This window comes from Marmota monax, unplaced genomic scaffold (assembly GCF_021218885.2).
Source record: "Marmota monax isolate L192 unplaced genomic scaffold, Marmota_monax_Labrador192_F-V1.1 WCK01_AAM20220418_F8-fsc00108, whole genome shotgun sequence".
Lineage (NCBI taxonomy): Eukaryota > Metazoa > Chordata > Mammalia > Rodentia > Sciuridae > Marmota > Marmota monax.
Window position 1 is genome coordinate 2,152,429 of NW_026694593.1, and position 13,282 is coordinate 2,165,710.

At 49.1% G+C, this 13,282-nt stretch overlaps 1 protein-coding gene across 1 annotated transcript in view; it reads left to right on the plus strand.

Annotated features, from left to right (window-relative positions):
- Nucleotides 1–13,282, plus strand: part of Kcnn3 (potassium calcium-activated channel subfamily N member 3) — a 151,165-nt gene that overhangs the window by 99,393 nt on the left and 38,490 nt on the right. The window lies entirely within an intron of this gene.

A 13,282-nucleotide genomic window follows, 5' to 3' on the forward strand; every position in this document is an offset into this window, starting at 1 on the left:
CGCCATACAGTGGCCTGTACGCGTCCTGTTTTCCTTTCTAGTTGATGGAAGTCAAGTTTTCTACAGCACTCATAACTGAATTAGTGGAGCCCTTTAAGGTGTTTGAAGTCTTCGGTGTTTCCCAATCTCGGCTTGGCATGTATTTCAGATAAGCCAAGAGCTTGAACATGCAACAAATGAGTTTCATTGTTTATTGAAACTGTCACTTTTTTTTTCTTTTTTTTACTGGAAAGTAAACATGTTTCAAAGCATGTTTGCAAAACACTCTGTTGCATTTTCCTTGATAGTGAATGGCCCTTCATAGTTTCCAAACTCAGGGTGAGTTGAGCCTGGGCCTCCCCAACACCCCGGCCTCTCTCTGCAAACATGACTCACCAGCCCCACCCCAGGACCAAGGCAAAAGCACGGAGAAGCAAAGAACAAAAGCCTGGCACAGTGGCACACGCCTATAATCCCAGCAACTTGGGAAGGCTGAGGCAGGAGGATCGAAAGCTTGAGGCCAGCCTCTGCAACTTGGTGAGATCCTGTCTCAAAATAAAAAGGGCCAAGAATGTAGCCTCGTAGAACAGCACTCCTGAGTTCAATCCCCAGTATGGGAGAAAAAATAAAACTCTCGAAGAACTAATCCGAATTTATAAAGTCTTCCCTTCTCTTGTGGAAAAACCATTTGGCCAAAAAGTCTTCTACTTGGCTGTGTACATGGGAGGGGAGGACATTGTCATTGCTCCTGCTTTACCCTGTTCTACCTCTATGTCAGATGCTTCATCTGCCCCTCCACTTGTCCTCACAACACCTGATGGCAGAAGGACCTTGATGTCCCCATTTTGGAGTCTGCTGATGTAAAATAACTGGCCAGGGTCACAGAGCCAGGAAGTGGGAAGCCTGGTGTGACTGACTCCCATGGCCCTGAGCTTCACGCCTCGTCAGCCCACTGGATCCTGCACTTAACGAGGGGACCGTGGCTTTGGCTCTTCTACCAGTTCTCTTAGTGTGCGACTCTCAGGGCCATTGAAACTGACACTTGAACCCCAGTCCCCCTGCCTTGCCTGCCTCTGATGTCCGCTCGGTGTCCCTCGGTCTCCAGGGCTGGCCTCATTGCAATTCAAGCACACTGTGAGTAGTGGACACGTGGGGCTCCCCCAGGACCCGGCCTCACTCCCAGCTGGGTCGGGTTGGCTCTGCCTTGCTCCTCCCAGGGCTGCCCAGGCTGAAGGCAACTGCTTGGCTCCAGGTCAAGTCCTTGGTCAGGGGTAACGGGTGTCTCTGAGCTTATCAGGGCAGTGCTTCGCAGGATAAATCTGGGGTCCCTGAGAGGAGACTGGAGGACTCTGCTCCTCCTGCTTCCTCCAGGCCCCTGTGAGCGGTTCCAATAAACCTCCCATCCCCAAACCTCAGCATCTCAAGGACTTCCCCAGGAACCTGATGTGGGGAACGCACACATGAGTGAGTGCATACATTCCCCAGTTAGGCAAAGCTCTTCTCTTACAAAGACCAACCGATTTCTTTTAGAACCAAGTTTGAATGATCCTTGTCTTTCCCAAAGTCAGATAATAAGTAAGACTGGCAGAGACCTTGAGGCAGGAGTTATTCAACCAGAGACTGGACAGAAACTGGGAGCGTGGGATGCTTTGAGGGACTGAAGCGTCAAACTGGGGTGTGTTGGGGGGGGTATGGATGAGAGGACCTTGATCTCTCCTGGCTTGATGTGATTATGAACCTATCACTGTTGACACCAGAGAGGGTGAGTGACTTGCCCTGGGTCACAGAGCAGGATGACAGCTTCTAGCAAAACCCATGGCTGCTGATGCCCCGAGCAGGACTTGCACACATCCCAGGTGTCCCTCGCCAGCCTGGACTCATCTCTAGTTGTGTACACACGCATCTGAAGTTGCTATGGAAATCCCTCTTCAGCAAGATGCATTTTTAAAAGACATCTCTCATATCTTGGATTGGCTTTTATGTGACAATAAAGGTTTTCCCATCTCCTCCTGGCAGGGAGGGAGGGAGGGGAGGTCGCCTTGTGTGGAACAGCCACCCTGTCGGGAGGGTGGCGCCTGGTTGCCAGGGGGCAGTGACAACATGGGGCTTGTTTTGCCGGGACCCAGTGAGCATTACATCACCGGTTCCGAGGCCGGCGGCTGCACACCCGGCAGTCTCTGGGATTCTCCTGGCTGCGTGCCCACCTCCCACAGGCCTCCCAGGGCTGCCAGAGGAACCTCCTCATTAAACACTGTCAAATGCCAGGCAGCCTTGCAAGGGGAGAGACCAGCGGAGGCCCAGGTCCCAGTGCAATGCCGCGGGTCGGGGAAGCCGGCTTCCCTGCGTGCCCTGAACCACGACCTGCCACTCACCCCTGTGTCTCTGTCCTTGGAGGGGCAGCAGGCCCCCACCACCCTGATAACGTGGGCCGAGCTGTGCTTTGTAAATGACCTCCCAGCCTTCCATCCCTCTGGACCCTTCTCTCTTGCAGCTCCAGGATCCGCCCACAGGCTGCCTCCGTGTCTTGGGCCTTCCGGGCGGTCAGCAGGTTTGGGGGTGTAATGGTGGGAATTTTCACATACCCCGCCCCCGCATATTGGCATTTGAATGAGGAATTTGATTCTGGAGCCCTGGACTCTAGAGATGGAGAATAACAGCGCGTTCTTCATCTCATGCCCACGGAGCCACCTCTCCCATCCCAGGGAGGATAAAAAGGGGCTTTCTCCCTCCAGCCCCCTCTGTCCCTGCTGCAGACACCCACCAGCAGCGGAGAGCAAGGACACCGGGCTTCCTCCTGCCCCCGTCCTCCCGTAACCTCCGGCCACCTCTGACAGGGGACTTCAGAGATCGTCTCCAGGATGGAGTACGTTGACGGGGTGGATGGAAACCCCCGAGTCGAGCCCACAAACTGAGCAGGGCTGAGAAGAGCCTCAGCACAGCAGGACCGAGGACTGTGGTTCTCATGGGCCCCTTTGGTGAGGATGAACCTTGAATGTGCAGCTCGTGCAAGTATCCATGGGAAGAAACGATCAGAACCTCTAGTCACAGTTATTTTATCTAAAAAAAATTAAGCTTGGTTAGTATTTAATATATAGGCAAGAGTGACACGTGTGCCTTTTATGATCTATGTATAATGGGGGATGATGCAAGCTCAGAATTTTTTTTTACCAGTAGGAGTCCATGGTTGTGAAAGTTTGCAAACCTCTGGTTCAAGGCATCAGAGATCTAGTTGGGGAGGATAAGAAAGTATTCACTACATTGGACGAAGCCGCTAGACCAGGAATCCTGCCCTCTAGTGGGGGAAAGGAAAAGTCAGACTCAAGTAGGGCAGGGGACAGGCAAGGCCATCTGTGCCAGCACTGGGTCTGGGGAGGACACTCACAGACACGGGGGAACAGACAGGATCCTCTGCAGCATTAAGGAAGAGGAAAATAATCTTGAAGACGTGGAAGGATGTTTAATTATGATAAACCAAAAGTAACAGGAGAAGATTTGGAGGTTTCCTAACAGTACAAGAAAATCCAGTCTCTGTGATGAGGAAGAAGAGTGCAGAGAGAGGACATGAAAATGTACCTGGCTCCCATAAGCAGACCTACATTGTTTTTACAAAAAAAAAGGAAATTCACATCAATGACGCTGAATTTTTTAAAAAGTAATGTGGAATGTGGAGGACAGACCTAAAGTTCTCTCAGGAAGCAGAGGAGATGAGAGGAAGGGTGGACAGAACAGAGTTGAGGTTACACGTCTAGGTCAAGGACAACACTAGAGTTGTTTCAGAGGATAAAACCAGAACGATTTGAATAAAAGCATAATCAAAGATATACACAAAGAAAACTTTTCCAGGATTGGCCCAGGGGAGGGATGTGCAGGATGGTAGATGAGAACAGGCAGATCAGAAAGGTTCCCAGCTTTCCAGTGGGAAGGACAGAGAGGAACCATCCCTGCCCACATCCTGATATGTTCTTTTTCTGGAAAAGTTCTTAAATCATAAGGCTGACGGTTTTAGAGGCGCTCGGGCAGCCCAGAACTGACTTTTCCTCAGGAGCTCCCAATCCCAGGAGGCATTCACAGACCTCCACGAGGCCTCAGGATGTGGACACACCCTGTCATGGGAAGCAATGAAAGAAGACCAGAAGTCCTTCTTAGAGTTTCGTGGGCTCGGAAGGAGAACAGTCTACACCTGAGAGGGGAACCTGAAGACTGGTTGACCAAGGGAGGACCACAGTGACGATCGTGATGGAATGGCGTGAAAGAAAGATAGGTGAACAGCACAGAAACCAGGAAAAAATGAGGCGAAGACTAACTTGTGCATGTTCGCCAAAGCAGATTCTAATGTCAAAGAAAAGGATTCCGGAAAGAGCGGATGCATGAAGTAAAAACAATCATTCAGTAGTAATTAGAGGGTTAGAAATCCTCAGATTAAAATTTTGAGAGGAGAGGGCTAGAAGGGATTAGTACACGGCTGCTGAATTCACCGTCTTATGTGGTAGAGGAAAATGTTTTAAGTCCCTATCACTCATATTTAATAATTAGAGAAATATCATGGGAATCACTGTTTAAGCCTAAAGGAAAGGTTGAGTTTTAAAGGAATAACAATGAAGATAACCGTCGCCTCAGCCATGTATTATTTCAAGAGACCTGTGACCCAGCTTCGTGAGGTGGGAGGGCTGTTCTGTCTCCCTCCACACCTGAGGAAGTGGAGACCCAGAGCACCTACTGTGTGCAGCAGGTCGCAGAGCCAGGGCGCAGCAGAGCTGAGGTCCTGACACCCTGCTCCGGAGCCCCACTTTTTCTGGTCTCCTGAACATGCCCCTTCCAAACAACATTCGAGCCCACAAAGCTAAGACAGAAAAAATAAAGAAGCAGGAGGGAAATCAGCCTGGGCCCCTTGGCAAAATCTAGTCTCAAAATTACAAAACATACAAAGGGCTGGGAATGTAGCTCCTCAGTGGGAGAGCACCCTGGGTTCAATCCCAGTACAGAAAGAAAGGAAGGAAGGAAAGATACATAGCAATCAACATAAATGAGTTTACTTCCTCAATTAAAGGCAAGGTCTGGGCAGGAGTGGCATACACCTCCATCCCAGCAGTTCAGGGGGCCGAGGCAGGAGGATCCCAAGTTCAAAGCCAGCCTCAGCAATTTACCCAGGCCCTAAGGAACCTGGCAAGATTCTGTCTCAATAAAACATAAAAAGGGCTGGGGAATGTGTCTTGGTGGTTCAGTGCCCCTGGGTTCAATCCCTAATACCAAAAAGAAAAAAGAAAAAAAGTCTCTTACTTAAATGGGATTTAAAAATAAATGTATTTTTACACTATTTATAAAAGAGATACCTCAAATCTAGAAAAAAAATGAAAGGCAAAGATTATTTGTTATATAAATGCAAATCACAGGGCAATCGAGTAAAAAAACCTCACTTAAAACCAAGTGTAATTCAAAGCAGAAATCATTAACTGATGGAAAGGAAACACTTAATAGGGATGAAAGTATTATGTGCAATAAGATTGAACTTTTATGCAAAAAGAAGATATTGAGAATCTGAATTACTAAATGTCTTAATTAATTAGAAATCTTGAACTTTGAAGCCCATACACACATAATGTATCTCTTTTTAAGCATTTATAAAAATCAATCAACTTCTTGGCAACACATTTCAAAACATTAGAAAAATTGCTCAGGCCATATTCTCTGACTACACTCCATAAACTTTAATTAAAAGGAAACATATGGGGAGGTTTTTGAAACAATCTCCTCAGTTACAACCCCGTCAGCAAATCACTCAAAACTACCACTAAAGACTATTTAGAAAATTACCACAATGGTCATCTTATGTATCAAAACTTATGTTGTGACCAAAGTTCTACACCGATTTTGAAAAAGTTTTTCATTCTTTAAAAAAAATAAAGAAGGAAAAGAAATTATATTCATTAGACTAACAACAACAACAAAAAACTCCAATTCTCAGGAGAGCAGATTAAATTTATAACAAAGAGAAAATCAGAAAAAAATGAATTTTTAAAACAGAAAGAACATATAGGCTAGGGGTATAGCTCAGAGACAGAGCACTTGCCTAGTACATGGGTTTGATCCCAGCACTGAAAAAAAATTCATTTAGACTCAATGTATAAATCCGAAAGATACCAATTTGTAATTAAATGTAGTCAAATGTTATGTTAGAAACACAAAGAAAAATAGAAAATTTAAAAGGAGAATGCTGATTCAGAGAATGCTTTAATAAACAAGAATAGCTTAACTCTTTGAAAAGAGGAGAAGATTGAGGACCTTTCTCTTCTAGATATTAAAATGTATCATAAAACTGAGAATAATTTTGTGGGTATGGAGGTGGGAAGTCAGTGGAATGAACTGGACATCATGACCCTACATACATACATGATCACACAGCCCGGGTGATTCTGCATCCCGTACAACCAGAAGAAGGAGAAGTTGCACTTCATTTATGTATGAGGTGTTAAAAAGCATACTAATGTCATGTATAACTACTTAGAACACATAAATAAATGGAAAAGAAGAATAATTTTGTCCCTCTGGTGACAATGAGAAATGAGGAATGACAGATCAGTGAAATCCAATGGATGACCCTGAGATAAACCTAGTGTGTAGGAACCCCGCATAAGAGAGAGAAAACCAATCGGGAAGCAATAGATTATTCAATAACTGTTAATAGGGAAACTGGAAACTTGGAAGGAAAAACCAAATCAGAATCCCACCTCTCATTAGTCACCGAAATAAATTCCAGGTGGACTGAGTCAGATGTAAGAGAAACCATGAACAGGATCCAGAAATCAAAGTGAATATTTAATCAATCCTGGAATGAGAAAAGAACCGTTAGGCATAAAATCTCAGAAGAGAAGAAAGATGAAAGGAAAAAAAAAAAAAACACTGTATTTGATTACATCATACGTACAATTTTAGCTTTCTGTCCTCCAAAAAAAAAATTATTTGCAAAGAAAATGTTACCTAGGAAAACTATTTGTGGCAAACGTGACAAGAGGTAAATAGCGTCTGGCAGCGTCGGAAGCCAATCAGAATTCACTTTCCCACTTAAAACCCAACAAAAAAAAGACACAGAGGAAGAGACACAGAAGCCAATAAGTGAAACACACGACGTGTATGGAGCCCGCTGCAAGATTGCTTGTTCTCCTCCAAAACTGACAAAAGTCTAGACAGATACAACTCAGTGCTGGGGAAAGTTCTTCCTGTTGGTAGTGGGGGTGGAAAGCCAGAAGGAAATGGGCACCATCTTTCCGGAGCACCACAGTTTGTCACAGGCGCCTTTGCAAGGTCACCACTTTAATCCACTAATCCTTCCAGGAAGCTGCTTTAACGAAAAAACCAGTTCACATCCTGATTCTTCACCATGGCTTCACCTTTATGACAGCAGTGAATCAGAAACTAAGTGAATGTCTAGGATTTAAATTATTAAATGTTACACCGCATCCACACAGTGGGTTGTTAGGCAATGATTCAAAAAATCAACCTTCTGTCACCTTCCTCATATGATGGCACACACCTGTGATCCCAGGGACTGGGGAGGCTGAGACAGGAGAAGAGCAAGTTCAAGACCAGCCTCGGCAGGTTGATGAGACCCTATCTCAGAAATGCAGGGGATGTGGCTCAGTGATAGAGCACCCCTGGGTTCAAGCCCTAGTACTCCCACCAAAAGTCAACCTTTCCAAGACTATGAGATGGGGAAAAAGTCACAATGCAATATTTGAAAAAGGAGCACACAAAATAGTGTTATATAAAATGTCATCAAATGAGCCTGTGGTTGTGGCTCAGTGGTAGAGTGCTTGCCTTGAAAGTGTGAGGCACTGGGTTGGATCCCCAGCACCACATAAAAATAAATAAATAAAAATCAAGATATAAAAAAAGTCCCCAAATGTAAAATATATATATATATATAATATGCATAGAAATGCTTGAGAAATACATAAAAACGTCAAGTTGTTTTCTTTGTGTGATGTTATGTGTACATTTTTCATTACATTTATTGTATTTCCTACCATGAGAATGCATAGGCATACATAATTTGCATGGGGCAGGGTACTGAGGATTGAACTCAGGGGCACTCGACCACTGAGCCACATCCCCAGCCTTTTTTTTGTATTTTATTTAGGGACAGGGTCTCCTGAGTTTCTTAGGGCCTTCTAAGTTGCTGAGGCTGGCTTTGAACTCACGATCCTCGTGCCTCAGCCTCTTGAACTGCTGGGATTAATGTTCACCCTTAACAAAGCCTCTTTTCGTTTATCACAAGAAGTCACATTTTGTAGCAACAGGGTTTGGAAAGTGAAATGGAACGTCTTAGTTCCCCCTTCATTCTCCCTCAGAGCCCAGCCTTCTGAAGGGCTCCTCTTACCATCTAGCTGTGAGGGGCCTCCGTGGACCAGGCTGTTGGGGACTCCAGCCTGGGCTGGTCCTCTTCCCCACTGGCCGCAGGACATTTATGTGAGCACGAAGAGCCACCGGCCAGACAATCGGGGTTCTGAGGTGAGGGGTGACCTGAGCAGTTTCCTTGGCCCTTCAGCCGCTGTGCGGGACAGCTGTGGGGCTCTGGGACCCGGCAGTCCACACTCCTCTGTCCCTGGGGACTTGGCCCCAGTCTCCAGAAGCTGAGCTGGGAGGTGAGAACGTGCTGTCCTCCTTGGCCACCGCGGGTCCGCAGGTGGCTCCCACGGCCAAGGCTATTGCCAGGCGGCCCAGGGCGGGATGGGGGCAGAGACTCCCTCCTTTAGGGGTGCGGGCCCGCCTGGCAGTGTGAACAGGCAGGGACCGGTGGGCAGGGAAGCCCTTGGAGAGTCCCACCCGCTGTGGGTGGGCAGCCTGAGTGGCCGCAAGGGTAGGCCATCGCTCGTGGCTGCTCCTCCTTCCTGCCCTAGTGGGACTCCGTTCTGACCTCGTGCACAGGCTCTGTGCCCTCACCCCTGCCCTCCACCGCCCAGTGCCTCTCTCTCTGTTATCTCCTTCTCCCTTCTCATCTCCAGGGTGTGCTGTTCCACCCCGAGACATGGAAACAGTCTGTGTCTGGTTTCTTCGTCCTTTTATTTAGTTACTTATAACTTAGTCATAAATTGCATTGTAATTAGGGATGACAGCTCCTGGGAGAATCAGGAAGTGGGGGAAACAGGACATTTTCCATAAAATCACACTCTGAAGCCCCAGGTTTGGGACAGTGTGGGTGCAGAGTGGACCCCGTGTTGCATGGAGAACTTCTTCCGTTTTTCCAGCGGAATCAATTCCCAGACGACTCCAGCCTGTGTCACGGGAAACCTGGGCTCCCTCGGCTCTCTCCTGCTGGGGAGTGGCTCCTTTGGCCTTAGGAGGACCCAGCCAGGGAGGGTCCTCTGACCTCTCCCCCTGAAGTGCCGGCCTGCTGGTGTGTGGGCCAGGATGAGGTCATTTCTTAGGATGGACGCCTCAGACCAACGGGGCCTGGCGTGCACCCTCTGGTGACCGTGGAGAGGGTGCCCGCCCCCCCGCCCCAGGGGAAGACTGTGCCAAAAGTCCTGCGAGGGTGGGCGTCGCGGAGGGGCAGGTGAGGAAGAGGGAGCGGTTCCTGAAGGCTGCGGCCACGGCTATTTGTGAGCAACGAGTCAGGACAGGAAGTCCATTTGCTGCCAGATTTTCCATTTTTGACTTTGGGGTTGCTTTGTTCGCCCCCCCTGACCCCACTGTGCCCTGCGCTGCGGAGCAGGCCCTCCTAACAGCAAAGGCTGGCACCCCAGGCCACAGCTTGGGGATGTCCGTGCGTGACTACCCCTCAGAACCCTGCGTCCCTGTGGGCCGTGGCCTTGCCCCTGCGGGTGCCCTGCGTCTCCAGCCATTCCCGGCCTCTGTTAGGAGACGTGGTCTCCCCCCCGAGAGTCGGGCCAGGAGGGGACCCGTGACTCTGCTCTGCCTGGGGGCCTGCTTGCCCACTCTGTGCCTAGGAGTTTAGGGGTGACCACCATTCCCTGGTCTCTTGGTAGTGGTGGCCCTGAGGAGTCCACTGCCCCGACACACTCGGTCATTTGTTCTCCCCAGAGGCTCCTGGGAGTTGCCTGCCAGCAAAGCCCCTGCAGGCTCATCGGCCAGGCCCAGGCATGTGACGCAGGCCCCGTGGGCCCTGACACCCTCATCGGAGGTGCACAGAGCCTGGTTAGTAAAACTCCTTCTGAAAAAGTTAGGCATGTTTCAGCTGAGCCAGGGGGAGTGCCCAGCACACCAGAGCAACTGCATGATAAACCAGGCGGGAACCCCGGTTCTGCTGTTGACCTTTATACATGCACTTGACGCCGTCAGAGCCGCGTGACCCCTATTAAACACCCCCCCCTCCCGGCACAGGGCTCTTGTTGCTTTAAAAGACAACTTAATCCACTTGCAGACAGCTGTGACAGAGATTTCTATCTTGCTAATATTGGTCTTGATTTAACTCTGTGTGATTTCTGTCCCGGGTCCTAACACTGATTTCTGGGTCCACACAAAAGAAGTTCCAGCAACACAGCCTGGCGGGCTTGGGTCGGCTCTTACTAGCTGGTGACCATGGCCAGGAAATGGGGCAATTCAACAAGAGCCCTTTGCCCTGGGCATAGCAGTTAGCACGAGGCGAGCACCTCGGTGTGTCCTCCAGGACTGAGGCAAGTTTTCAATCTTCTCCTCTCCAGCTGGGTCTCTCGTGGGACTGGTCAGCTGGTCAGACTCCCCCTCCTGCCTCCCTCCTCCTGATCATGAATGTCCGCAGGCAGTGGGGGCCCCAGACTGCACCTGATGCCCAAATGTCAGATCGTCCCCATTTTCCCAGTGTTCTTCTCCCTGAGAGTTGCCCATAGGGAGGGCGAGGTCTCCAAGACCTTGGGACTTGGGGAGTGAGACCCAGGGCACATCTCTGTGTAGGTTGACTATTCTATAACCCCCCTGCAAAGGCCTCGCTTCGCCTGAGCCCTGCAGAAAGCAACCTGCACCCCAACCCCCTGTGGCCACCTCTGAATAGGTGCCATGCATAGGTCAGAGCACCCATGTGGGCACCAGGCAGGACTCCAAGTGCCAGGAGGCTCCTGTCCTGTGCCCAGTGTTATCAGTGGGGCCGGGGCTGGCCTGGGATCCATGGCTCTCTGCGATGGCTTATCAGGCTCTTGTGGATCTTTAAATGGAAATTGCCCGCAAGGAGTGTGGGGATCTCTGGACCCATCCCGTCCTGATTGTCCCCATCCCCTCTTTCCTCCCCCAGATCTGCTTGCTTGGGCTGGACATTCCCCTCCTCTGCCATTTCCCCATCCTGCTGGCCCGGGCAGAGTGGTCAGTCTCAGCAGAATGCACCGGTACTTCCCATGTCAAGCAGCCTCCCCGGGAGCCGCCACGTTCCGCCATGATCAGCTTGTTCAATAATAATAATAATAATAATAATAATAACACACTAATGGCACCGCGTTAGGAATTAAATATACCTTAGTGAATAAAGCACTGGTGATTTCCCTGTTCACGGAGCTTATGATCTGTAAGGGGACAGAGATTCCAAACAGGAAGGAAACAAACCCTTTCGCGGTTTCAAACCCAGGAGGTCTACTGTGGCAGAGGAAAAGATGATTGTAAAATTCTTCATTTTTTTTAAGCAGTGGAGTTGGGGAGGGATCGTGCTTAGCCAGGACCTGCTGTCTCAGGGCAGAGCTAAGGGAGAAGAATTGAGCCATTTGTAGACAAGGAGGTGAGTTTTCCAGGCGGAAGGGACAGTGGTGCAGAGTCCCCACACTGACGCAGAGCTTGGTGTGTGGTCACCGGAAGGGGAGAGAAGGGGGGAGCATCTGAGTGGGCCTCGGACTGAGCTGCTGCAGGGCCGGGAGGCCAACAATGGGGACCTTGGGGACCGTGGCAACTGGTGGAGCTGGGGGACCTTGAGTTTTAAATAGGAGAATCATACAACCTGGTTAATCCTAAGAATATCACTCGGTCACCTTGTGGGTAGATTGGAAGCAAGCAAGAAAGCTACTCAAAGGACAAAGGGGGCCGTTGTGTCAGGAAGAGCACGAGAAAAAGTGACTGAGGGGGTGACGGTGGCAGAGAGGGTCCTTGATCCGTCCTGTCCCAGGCTAAGACTCCTACATGCGTGTTCTCGTGTACCGACGTTTCATGTATCAAGCCTGTGGTTGCACTCATCACCTCGCACCTGAATTCTCTCTCTCTGATTCTCTTTTTCGTCTTCTTTGTATCAGTTAGTATTAGGTTTTGGCTGTAGGAGACAGGGAACCAAAATAATAACAGCTTAAACAAAATCGAAACTTCTTTCTCATGCAAAAGAAGACAGAAAAGGGCTATTCAAAGCAGGTAAGGCATCATGGACTCAGGCCACCATCTCTGGCAGAAAAAAAAACAAAAACAAAAACACTTCAACCAAGCCCCTTGTTGTCCTACCATTCTTGATACATGGCTTCTTCCTCATAGTTCAAAAAAGCTGCTGGAGCTCCAGCCAGCCATCTAACTTCTCACCAGCATAAGAAGGTAGATGTTTTTCTGTTTAAGGACATTTCCTGGAAGTAATAGCATCACTTCCATTTATAAATCTGTAGGTCATTCACATGGCTGGGAAAAATGCAATCTATTATTTTTAACTATATTGCTCATTTCTGGGTGTTCTTACTAATAAAGAAGAGAAGATGGATAGTTGGGCCACAGTTTTCACTTTATTTGCCATCCTTGTGCCCGTGGCTACCTGTGCCAGCCCTCTATTGAGTATCAAGCTTTATGATTCTTATTCTATAATGTCTCTCAAATTCATTTTTCTCTGTTACCTCCCTGCACCAAAATCTCTGTCATTTTGCACCAGATTACAAAATCAGCTTTTCTGACTTCCAATTATGCTACTGCTGGATACATTCTGTTCCCGCTAGGGTCCATGGCCCTCCACCAGCTAAACCCAGTCAGCCCACGATAAAAACCAGTCAGTTCAGTTGTAGTGACATCAGCATGACGTCTCCGTGTGTCGGTTTAGTGCTTACAGAATGGGAAATGTGGCGCCCGAGTCAGAAGCCCCACCTGTGGCCCAGCTAGGCAGTGAGCCACGGTGTGACCTTGACAAGTCCCTCACCCTCTGTCCATGAGGTAGCTGTTGTGGCCGACCCGGCTCCTTTCTTCCCTGGGCCCCGTTTGGGTGTCCTGCAGGTTGGAGGCGCCCGCCCTGCCCACCTCCCAGGCGGGTTTTGAAGTTTAGCGACTGAGCAGCAGGACGGGGCAGCACTTCACAGATGAGACCTGGGACTCCGTGAGGCCTCGCGCCCCGGGATCCTGGTGGCCGGCAGGGCTCTGGGGTCTTGGTTAC